Source organism: Amblyomma americanum, chromosome 9, assembly GCF_052857255.1.
Source record: "Amblyomma americanum isolate KBUSLIRL-KWMA chromosome 9, ASM5285725v1, whole genome shotgun sequence".
NCBI lineage: Eukaryota > Metazoa > Arthropoda > Arachnida > Ixodida > Ixodidae > Amblyomma > Amblyomma americanum.
In genome coordinates this window covers 44,825,529-44,836,704 of record NC_135505.1, presented here as the reverse complement: position 1 = coordinate 44,836,704, position 11,176 = coordinate 44,825,529, and positions in this window count along the sequence as shown.

Sequence of the window (11,176 nt, the reverse complement as noted above, 5' to 3'; positions counted from 1 at the left end):
ATACTCACATGGCACACCTGAAATAATCTCGTTTAAGCGGCTACACGTTGGAAGTGCGAGCAGCTTCATGCTGCGCAACAAATTTTATGCCTTTGGACTGGCAATGCGTAGCAAAAGGCAGTTCATGATCCACGCTGGTGTGTATCTTATCCCCTGCGGTCGTTTTGCTTCAACTTGCCTTAAAAAAATTTTCAAAGGCCACTTGCTGCAGTGCAGGTAACGAGTTCAATGCTTTCGTTATCGCCCCTGAACGCTCATTCTTCAGCTGCTCCTTTAAGGTATTTGTATTCTTCACAAAGGAAGCTCTGGCTGCTGCTGCTCTCAGGGTCTTCTTGTGAAGATTCTTTATCTTCTTCTTCCTGAACGCCAGACGCTCTTTCTTCTGGCACGTTTCCTTAACTTGCCTCTTTTGCGTACAGCCGCTAGCACATGTTGGCTGCACTGAAAGAGTTTCACACTTTTGTGAAACACTCCCAACGACAGTGCAGCCCTGGCAGACGCTCAGCTTATTTACTGAATCCACCAGGAAGGATGTGTCATTGACGTTGCGAATGCGCACGTTTGTAAACGCCTTCGCGGCGCGCCCGTAAGCACTTGCCGTGGCCACATTATCTTCTCCCACAGCAAGACACTTCTCAATCCGCAGAAGCCTATCTTCAGACCTGAGTGTGTAGAATGCGATGATTTTGTCGCCTCCGTCTTCAACGATCATTTTTTTCCAAGACCCCGCCATTTTAACACGTTCCATGTCGTTTAGGCTGCATTGCGTATCTTCAAAGCTTGAAAAACTGGCGCCCTGATCACCGCTGAACTGCAAGTCGCTGCGCTGTTCAATTCTTCAGCTTGTGCTGCATCGTACATTGCGTTTCTTAGCTGGAGGCATTGTCATGTATGCAGGAAGATTAGGAAAAACTTTCGGAAAAGCCCCACTGACGAGAGTCCACTTACCGCGAGGCATTTCCACTGTTTTCCCGTCAATTACGTGCACGTAATTTTTGAGGACATCCTGGTTGTGGAAGTGGAGGTCGCATACTCTCGACTTGGCGGATAACTCCCTGTGAGCACGCGGGATGGCTCGATTCCACGCAGCACGCAAGGCGTCATCGCTGGGTGCAGAAAAGTAATGCCGTGGCGAGCTACTCATATCGTTCCGTAGCCGCTCGTGCAGCCCGGCACGCATGGTGACCGCTTGCTAATCGCAAATATCAAGCGACCAAGACCTGCCCGCACGCATCTACCGCAGAAGTCGGAAAGGCCAAGACGAGTCGCGACGAGCAGCTCGGTCGCAGTCGCGCATGGCGCGCCGGCATGGCAGGTGGAGCCGCGTTCTACGTTAGCGCCACGAAAGCGCGAACCGGTGGTGGTTCCGCGCAACAGAGCGGAGTTTTGAAACTGACCCTATCTAGTAACGTTGCCCTAGCCAGCCCGGGCACTGCATTTTTTTCGCTACGGCTTCTACGACGCGCCGCATGGCACCACCACTTCATACGGCCCCGTCGGGACATACAGTTGTGACCTTATCTGGTCGCTTGCGCTCGCTCGCGCGGGCCTGAGTTTCACTTCCTAAACAGTTATCGCTTCCCGCAGCGTTTCCAAACGTTGGTTGCATGCTAGCGTTCCTCTGTTCACCGCTCCCGGTTGCGTCGGGATCGGTGAGTTCGTCGGGATGGTCCGCTTCCATGTCCTGAGTTTATGAGGAAACTTGGGCCATTGCGCTTCTAAACGTTTCGATTTCGAGAAATTCGGCAGCAGGTGCCTGGCTAGCGTCTTCTGCCGCCTTGGGTGCGACTCCCAGGCTCGCGGGTGCCCGTGGGTGCCGGCCCCGTGTTAGGCCTAACTGCTTGCGTTCCGCTCCGGCCACGTGGCAGCTTCCAAAATCGCGATAAAAAGCCAAGAATCAGGCCTACCGGTTTGAAAGCGGTATCCTCGTGCTCACATTGGAGAAGGTATCCGGTTCAACTGAAAGTTGCTGGCCCAGTGAGCGTTTGCGGTCTGGGTGAGTTGAAATCTACGGAGCCCATGCGGAGCACGTCCGCACCCTCCGCTGTCATGGCCAAGACCAACCAGGGCGCTAGGAGCAACGGGCGATGATAGGCAGTAAGCAGTAGCTTTGCGCGCTATGCTAAATGTGTCTGATATCTTGAGCAGGCCCTCACACCGTTGCAGTATCTCTCGCTCGAGTTCGCACCCATAAATCAGGGAACGTCACTGATTAGTTTTCTGTTCTGCGCCGTCGACGTGACGATAAAGCATCGCTGGGTAAGCTGGGTGTTCACATGGTTGTTGTAACCATGCAAGCGGCGCTGCCAGCTTTGGCATGAACTAGTTACAGACAACAGGCAGCCATGGAGTGCAAACTTCCGCCACGTGCTCAGATAGGCTATTTTGATTGGTCGCATTAAGTGTCGTCATGGGGAGAGTGGAATGTGAATGGGAAGCTGCGCGAAAATCGAGTTGAGGGCAGCATTTTGTTTGGTTTTATATTGAAATTTCTTCATTGAATAACTCCCGTTCTTATGCATGATTCTCGTAATTATTTTTGAGTCAGCAGCTGTGTGACATAAACAATCCATTTGAAGTGCAACCGGCATCCGTTTAAGCAGTGTTTTGCAGCCCCTTTAAGGCTGGCTGTCTGCTTAAAATCCCGTATCGTCATCGTAGATGTTGTGAGTAAAAATTCTCAAAGTAGCAGCACAGGTGAGCCACCTACGTCGCGTGACCCTGTGGCGTCATCGAGACGTGCCCACCGGACAGTGAGCATATTTGGACCATGGCAGGTGCCACTTAAATTGATGGTCGGTGGCTGGCACGTTGCCATGGAACAGCAACCCGGGTCGCACAAGCCTGGATTATGGCCAGGGTTCCCAGAATGTTATTAGCCTGTTTTACCTGCCGGTAGCTCTGGATTAAGAAGCTGCCCGACGGTAGCAAGGAGAGCGGACTTGCAGTGACCTTCATTCAAGCGAACACTCAAAGAAATCTTGATGTGACTGCAGCGCCAACTTATTCTGAGATTCGCGGCAACGTTCTACTACACGTGGACTCGAATTGCCGCATTATTAAGAAGTCCCGCGTGGTGCTGACATCATGCTCTCAAAGACGGCTACGTTCACTGAGCAATACAAGGCTCTGTTCGTTCAATTGCAAGGCCTGGATGGACAAGTGATGCCTGACAACACGACGCGGCCGGTCAAAATGCGGCACTATGCGCGCTGTCGCACAGTGTGCCGTAGATGACCCTTCTTTGCCCTCGCCGCTTATCAGCTCACTATCATGCTTGCTTCGGGCCTGGACAATTAGTTCAAATACACCTTTTGGTCACTGAATAAATGTTTGCCAGCGAACGAGAAACGGAGGGTCCAATGCCGGCCACTATGTCCGCCTCCCAACAGAGACCAAATAAAAAGGCGCCAGTCTTCTCTGTGAAGTGAGTGGATATTAAAACACCGAGATAGGTGAAACTGAGTCACATTCCTACGATGCCACGAAGCTTGCTTCGTCCTGCATTCACTCTTTCGTATTCAGCTCCCGCACGGCTCGCTCAATGCATCTACTGCCATATTAAGTGTCTTAAACCCTCACATTATCCTCGATTCACCAGCAGCGCGGTTCCCATTCGACTCGGTGCTTCTCCAGTCTTCCTCATCAAGACACCTGTCATTGCTCATGTGCTCAAAATATCGCAGGGCACGCGACTGCAGTTTCTCGTTTCTAAATCCCGTCACTCACACACGCTAGTGGTGTCCATCAAAATGTCAGGGAGTCAAAGCGCCGCTCTAATTTTAACGCTAAAGCATTATTATACATTACAACGAAAGCCGGAGTCTGTGACTGTGTATTCGCAGGTGTTACCGGAAATTCCAGGGATGGCAAAAAAAATGTATGATGTCATCAAGTGCCCGTAAGACACACACAGCAAGGTTAGCGCCACCACTTAAAAAAATCCTTCACATATCGCTCGTCTATATACCTATATAGACTCGCCACTGGCTGATCTTCATGCTGCGCCGTTCATGCGGTAACATTCATGACAAAATTGTGAAGCAACCGTTTTTCTTGCAGCGTTCCGGGGGCTATGATAGGATCAGTTCGGTTTAGTATAGGCGGTTTTAACGTCGCAAAGCGACTCAGGTTATGAGGGACGCGGTTGTCAAGGGCTCCAGAAATTTCGACCACCTAGGGTTCTGTAATGTGCGCTTACATCGCACAGTACACGGGCCTCGTGCATTTCGCCTCCATCGAAATTCGACCACCGCGGCCGGAATCGATCTCTTGTCTCTCGGGTCAGCAGACGAGCACCCTAACCACTGAGCCACCGCGGCGGTATGTCTTACGATTAATCGTTGCATGAACCATACATGTGGTAGTCAGTTTAGAGGCTAGCTTGCAACATGGATTCCAACCAACAAGACAACATATGCACCTTCAATAATATGCCTTCTCAGAGATTTGAATCAGATTTGTGATGCAACCGTGTTCGTCGTACAGTTCCCCAGGTGGTGTTATTATTGTGTTTTGCGTGTGCGTGCGTACGTGCGTGCGCGCGCGCGTGTGCATGTGTGTGTGACAGAGAGAGAGAGAGCGACGGCCGCCCAACCGACATGAAATTCCGAGCAATGCCGCCGCCAGCTGCGTCCTGCCAAGCGCACCTACGGCGCACTCCCCTCCCGTGCATGCCGAGCAAAAACCACGAGGTTGTAGTCACACCACGTGGTGGTTTGGACGTGACCAAGGAAACACCTCGCGCACTGCTCAAAGCGAAGTGCACAGTGACGAAAGTCCTCTGCAAGTAGTGCTCGTCCAAGACCGTGTGCGGCAGCATCCCGCCAACAATACTTTTACTCTCAGCACTCCAGTGGAGGTTCGAGCTCGCGCATGCGCCCAAATCATGTCAATGCCCATTGGCACGAGCTTAATGTCTGCCACCGCGTTCCCTACCCTAGTATGTTCCACTAGTTTCCAACAGACGCTTGCAGGACAATGGGGCAGTAGTTTTTGCATGAAACAGGTGAGCCCTTTCTGCGGACTGGAATGGTTTTACCAACATTCTAATCTTGTGAAAGGGCACCTGTGGGTATATATTGCTGAAAGTGGGGGCACAATATTAAGCTTGCCATTTTTAATATTTTTATGATTTTAAAATTTATGCCGTCAACACCAGATGAAGTTGTAAGTTTCAATGATTCAGTCTAGCAGCAGTAGTGACGGTAGTCCGGCGTGCAATAAGTGAGCGAAAATGGTTTCCAGACGAAACTCCCTAATATGATTACTTGCGCCCACAAAGAACTTATGACTCGGTGACGGCGTTGCTGCAAGTGTGCTCGGCGGTCGTCGAACAGAATGCGCGCCGCTCTCCACCGTGCTCAATTTATAGCTGAATGCCAACGTTCCAGATACAGCGCACAAAGTTACTACAGCCTTCTTGAACAACGTAGAATTGGCTCCGCCTGGATGTGATCGATCGAGCAATGTCTGGTCATGTCTTCGATCACAAACGAAACAATAATGCGGCGTGGCGGCAGCTTTGAAGAATGAACAACAACTGCAAAGATTCACGGCATTTCCCCTCTCAAAGAAGCATTGCCCCGACGCTTTAAAACATAAGGCGACTACCCCAGTAGCACAAGGTGGCGGGCCCATGCGGGTCCGACATGGAAATGAGGGCTGGTGGCTGCCCGCAATAAACCTACATGGGTTCATTGTGGGCGCAGTGCTAGCAAAAAACGTTTGGGCTGCCCATTTTATGCCTTAGTGGGCCGCTCGTCAGCTATGCATGGGCTTAAAAAGAGCGGGCACCCCACCTGGGTCCCACCGCAGATGCATGCAGGAAAAATTGCGGGCTCTATCATGGTTCAGTGTATGCAGCCCCTCTTGGGGCTGCCCGTACTGCACCCTCAGGGAGCCACGGTGGTTTTGTGTGGGCAAAGAGATAGTATTCCCGCCTTTGGCTTACATGGGTTCAGCGTGGAAAATGCAGGGCTAAACTTTGGGCTTCACGGTGGCGAAGCGTTGTAGGCATGCAGTTTGGGCTGCCTGAGCAACACCTACGTTGGTCCCGCGGAGCTAGGCGTGGGCGCATTTCTCATTCCCGCATCTTCCCCGCCTTTATCCTAACCAGGGTATGGAAGGACTTAGCATGGGCTGCATACAGTTCATCTGCATAAAAAGTGTGGCTACAAGATGGTGAAGTGTGGGCAACTCCAACAGGGGTTGCCCCTTCAGCACCCTCAACGATCCAATGAGCCTAGCTGCGTGTGAACAAACATCCAATATTCCCGCCTACAACCGACAAGGGTACTTCGTAAAAAATACATGGGTGGGACATGGGCACACATCTGCCATTCCCACACCTTCCTTGCCTGCATATCTGGTAGAAAATGGTTAATTGCGCGCACTATGCAGTGGCAAAATGTGCGTGCATGAACGGGGGCTATACATTGCTGGATTCCGGGCAACCCCAACGGGGGCTTCCTGTGAAACACTCTGACGACACTGTGTGCGGAAACACGTAGTATATTTCTACCTGTTGCCTTCGTAAGTCTTGCGTCGATTATTCTGGAGTTTGCAGTGCAGAAACATCACGCGTAATTTTAGCGATCTTTGCCCGGCGACACCTAATGACATGTAGTCCCACTTTCATTAGCCTGGCTGCATATCCTACATCACATGAAAGAGGGCTGCATGGGTGCCACAGCGATGGAGCGTGAGCGCATGTCCGAAGTGCGGGCATATATAGGCTCGTATATGGGCTGCCCACTCAGCACGTTAATGAAGCCAGACGAATGTGGGCAAAGAGCTTGCATTCCCGCGTTCAATCTAAAAATATTCTGCATAGAATATGCAATTAAGCTTGTAATTTAAGCTATATGCGCTTCAAAATGACAAAGTATATAGGTAGACGAATTCCGGCTGCCAGCAATAAATGAGACGGTCCCCCCTTCCGACCTTTACTCTGGTACAAGTGGTTCTCGTCAGTTTTGTTGGAAGTCATTTGATAGCTTGAATTTTTTAAGGTCCCTTGATCTTCAACTTAATGAGCTTTTACAATAATACACATTTTTGTTGAAGCTACAATAGAAGCTTTGAGATTAACTTTTTTTTTGAAGCTGAGTAAAGCAGACTTGTTCTCCAGGTTATATCATTGTAGCATAAGCCGAAATGCGGTTTAGGAGAAACTTGGTGCTGTGCTAAAAAATATGTAGTGAAAGCTTGTTAATCTGGTCTGCAAAAGACCAGAAAGAAAAGAGAAAAGCTAAGAAAACAATTTGTAAAGTTGTTCAGCTAGGAGCATAAATATTGTCGCCTGCTTTTGACATGAAAACTGCATGGCAACGATACACGGAAGCACGAAGCGCCTTAGTCGAACTGCAGTTTTGTAACAGTTTGCAGTAATTATTTGCCATGATGCACGCAATACTAATAGCCACGCGCCAGCGCCCAGTGTGCTTCTTAACGCCGTTCAAATCCAGCGCGCTGGCTGCCAGGTCACGTGGCAAGACACAGTAAACCCTCCCTTCCTTCCTCTACCACTGTGCATCCCGGCGTGATATCCGACTGGGCCTTACGACGCGCCGTGCCATGGTCCGTGCTGTTGCTGTTCGTGTGCAGTGTGTGTCTGATTTCAAAATCGTTGCTTCGAACTTGCATTTGGGTTTCCTGCTTATCGCAGCTTGCGCCACGTGTCAGCAATGCAGCCGTTCGCGTACTTTGTGAAGAAGTAACCACGCCGAGAAATATCTACCCGTTTCATCTAGACAACACGTTCAACTTCAACCATAGCAGCCGCTGCAGTTTTTTTCTTCCCGCCGCCGCGAAGCAAGAGAAGAAAGCGGTTACTGCAAGGCGTCAAGTCTTCGTTTCCAGGTGAGACCCATAGTGTAGCGCAGGAGTGCGAGCAATTTGCGACCACGAAAATAAACGAGCGAGCACAAAGGCGAGAAGAAATGGAAGGGACGAGGCCCTGTCCTGTTCGTTTCCCTTCGGCAATGCGCGTGAGTCACTGGTTGTTTCCGCGGCAGCAAACTGCATTCCACATCGAATGATCAACCTGCTGGTCTGTCAGTGTTCACAGTGTATGCGTTGCGACGCGAGCGCCGAGCTGTATGCATAGATGCGTTTGCTAAATGGCAGGCACGCGTAGGAGTCCATAATGTAAATGTGGCAATTGTATACCGCCCAGTAAGACACGTGATTTATGTTTTGCGCTTTCGTTAAGGTGGTTGCCCGACTTCCTGTTCATTTCTCGACGTGGGACGTGATCGTGCACTGCCGGCACAAGTATTTTTGACGCCACTATCAGCCCATTGCGGATGTATGTATGTATGTATGTATGTATGTATGTATGTATGTATGTATGTATGTATGTATGTATGTATGTATGTACGTATGTACGTGCGTATGTATGTATGTATGTATGTATGTATGTATGTATGTATGTATGTATGTATGTATGTATGTATGTATGTATGTATGTATGTATGTATGTATGTATGTATGTATGTATGTATGGATGGATGGATGGATGGATGTATGGATGGATGGATGGATGGATGGATGGATGGATGGATGGATGGGTGGGTGAATTGGTGGATGATTGGATGGATGGATGGATGGATGGATGGATGGATGGATGGATGGATGGATGGATGGATGGGTGGGTGGGTGGGCGGACGGATGGACGGATGGACGGATGGATGCATGGATGGATGAATGCATGGATGTATGTATGTATGTATGTATGTATGTATGTATGTATGTATGTATGGATGGATGGATGGATGGATGGATGGATGGATGGACGGACGGATGGATGGACGGACGAACGGACGGACGGACGGACGGACGGGTAGGTGGGTGTGTGGGTGGGTGGATGGATGGATGGATGGATGGATGAGTGGGTGGGTGGATGGGTGGGTGGGTGGGTGGGTGTATGGATAGATGGATGGATGGACGGACGGACGGATGGACGGAGACGGACAGACGGACGAATGAATACGGCTGATTCCTTTAAATGGGGAGGTGGCTCAAGCCACCTAGCCGTGACTGATGAAATTTTACTCTTAACTTGATTTTAGCCACCAATCAGACAACTGCGGACTGCCGATACCATGCGCCGTTCGGTCTGTTCAGCGTTGTGTTATTCGCTACGCGTATGTGCGTCTTTATAGTGATCTGATATGGCGTCTTAAGGTTAGAACACACCTCTACGAGCCGATTAAGCCAGCTGTCAAGCTAAGAGTGGGATGAGTGGGGCGCGTCAAGGCATGTAATCGACTGAGTGAATTGAGCGACCCGTCGCTGCGATACCCCAAAAATCAGGGAGCTGCCTGCTCGATCACTTTTGTAACATTGGTAACGCTGCCAGCAGCTTTAAAGCTCTTTTAGTTGCTGGCGGCCATGAATAAAAATCATTGCTCAATGTTGACGAAGAAGTAGCCCTAGAAAAGGAGGTTCTGTAGCCCTTTCAAATTAAGTGGTATTGAATAAACTTAGTACAGAGCTTATAATAAAAACTAATGTGAGCAAGTGGCGTTAGTTTTTGAATTTTGGCTGTTTTAACATTTTCTTGTGGTTGTGTAAAACGCCAGCAATACAAATAATTATCAGGAAGTACCAGGCATTGTAGGTGCTAAAATTATGATGTCATGCAACTGGAAATTATGATGTCATGCAGGTGAAGTGCCTCCTCTTCAGTAGTGAAGATGTCTGAAGAGAGCTTCATCGGTGAGGATGTCTCCACTGCCCAGATTTGGGGCTGTTCTTGTCTATGCCCGTTCAGCGTACATTGCAGAGCACAAGTATGTATCGAGTTTTCTAAGGCCTGTTTTTTCACATCTATGTTGAGATCAGTGTATTGCAATGTCCGCTTTGGACCAGAACGTTGATGGCATGTATTGGCATTCCCCTATTCAAAATAACGTGTGTGTCTCTTCTCAATATGTCATCATCAGATAGCGCCAATTTAATGCTCAGAAAAAAGCAGTGCTTCAGGAGGTCTCGGCTGGCATCAGAACACCCACCAAGAATAACGAGGAATCTGAGACTTACTGTACTAGAATGTAGGGAGTGTATGAATCCGATGCAAGCAACCAATTTTCTTTTTCTTGTTAGTGGTGGTTGGAACATTTCTCCTGTCATTTCTAAAATTTCGTGGTGATTTTTGGCAAGAATCATTAACAAGCTTTCTTAAAGCCGAGACGGAAAAAATGCAGAGTTGACAGCACAAAATACAGGGTGGAAGAAAGGAGGAAACCTGCACCCTCATACCACGAGTGAGTCTAAAGCTCGCTGCTCAGCTCCAAGGCTAGACAGCAACAACGATCACATTGGCATAGCCTCAGCTCGGCCACTTTCTCTCTCTCCCTCTCTAGTTGCCTCCACACATGTTCCCGAGTCACTAGAGACCACCTTCAGTGCAGCCAGGCTTTAAAAACACCAATATTAAGTAATTTACTACAGTGCAGCATTTTAAGGTGATATTACAGCATGAGAACAATGTTCTATATTTTTTCTAGCGCCCATCTCACATGGCCCTCCCCATGGACATTTTTAGCAGAAGGATAACCATGCATCCTTCTACAGTAATGCCGGTGTCACATGGCACTCCTCAGAGACTGCTCCAGCAAAGGTGTCTTTTTTCACTTGGAGAAAAAAATATGGTGTTATATTGTGCAGCTATGAATGCGCCTCAAAGATGAAACATTAATTTGACTTGACTGCTTCTCTTGTAAGCTTCTCTTCTGCGGCCTCTCAATGTACAACAAAAGTAAAAAGAGCTCTAATTTTTACACAAACCACAGAGAAAGAACAGACAAGACAGCGCCCTTCTTGACTTTTCTTTCTGTGGGGTTTGTGTAAAAATTAGCGTTGTTTTTACTTTTGTTACACAAAGTTACACCAACAAGCCAAGCAAGAGGCACTGTTAAACGAATCTCTCAGTGTAGTTGGAATATTTTTACTGCCTCTATACCTGAGTGCAAAATAAGCATCGTCTACTGCAAAATACTTCAGGGTCTGTTCAAATATAGCCTGTGCTAAAAAAGCTAAAAGTGCTAAATGAAAAAAGGTGAATGCTTCCCATATAGTGTTACCTCGGTTATCATGTTGGTGAGTTCAGATTTTTTTGTCATTTCACTTGCTTGGTGACGACATTGTGCAAGTTCAACGAATAAACTTG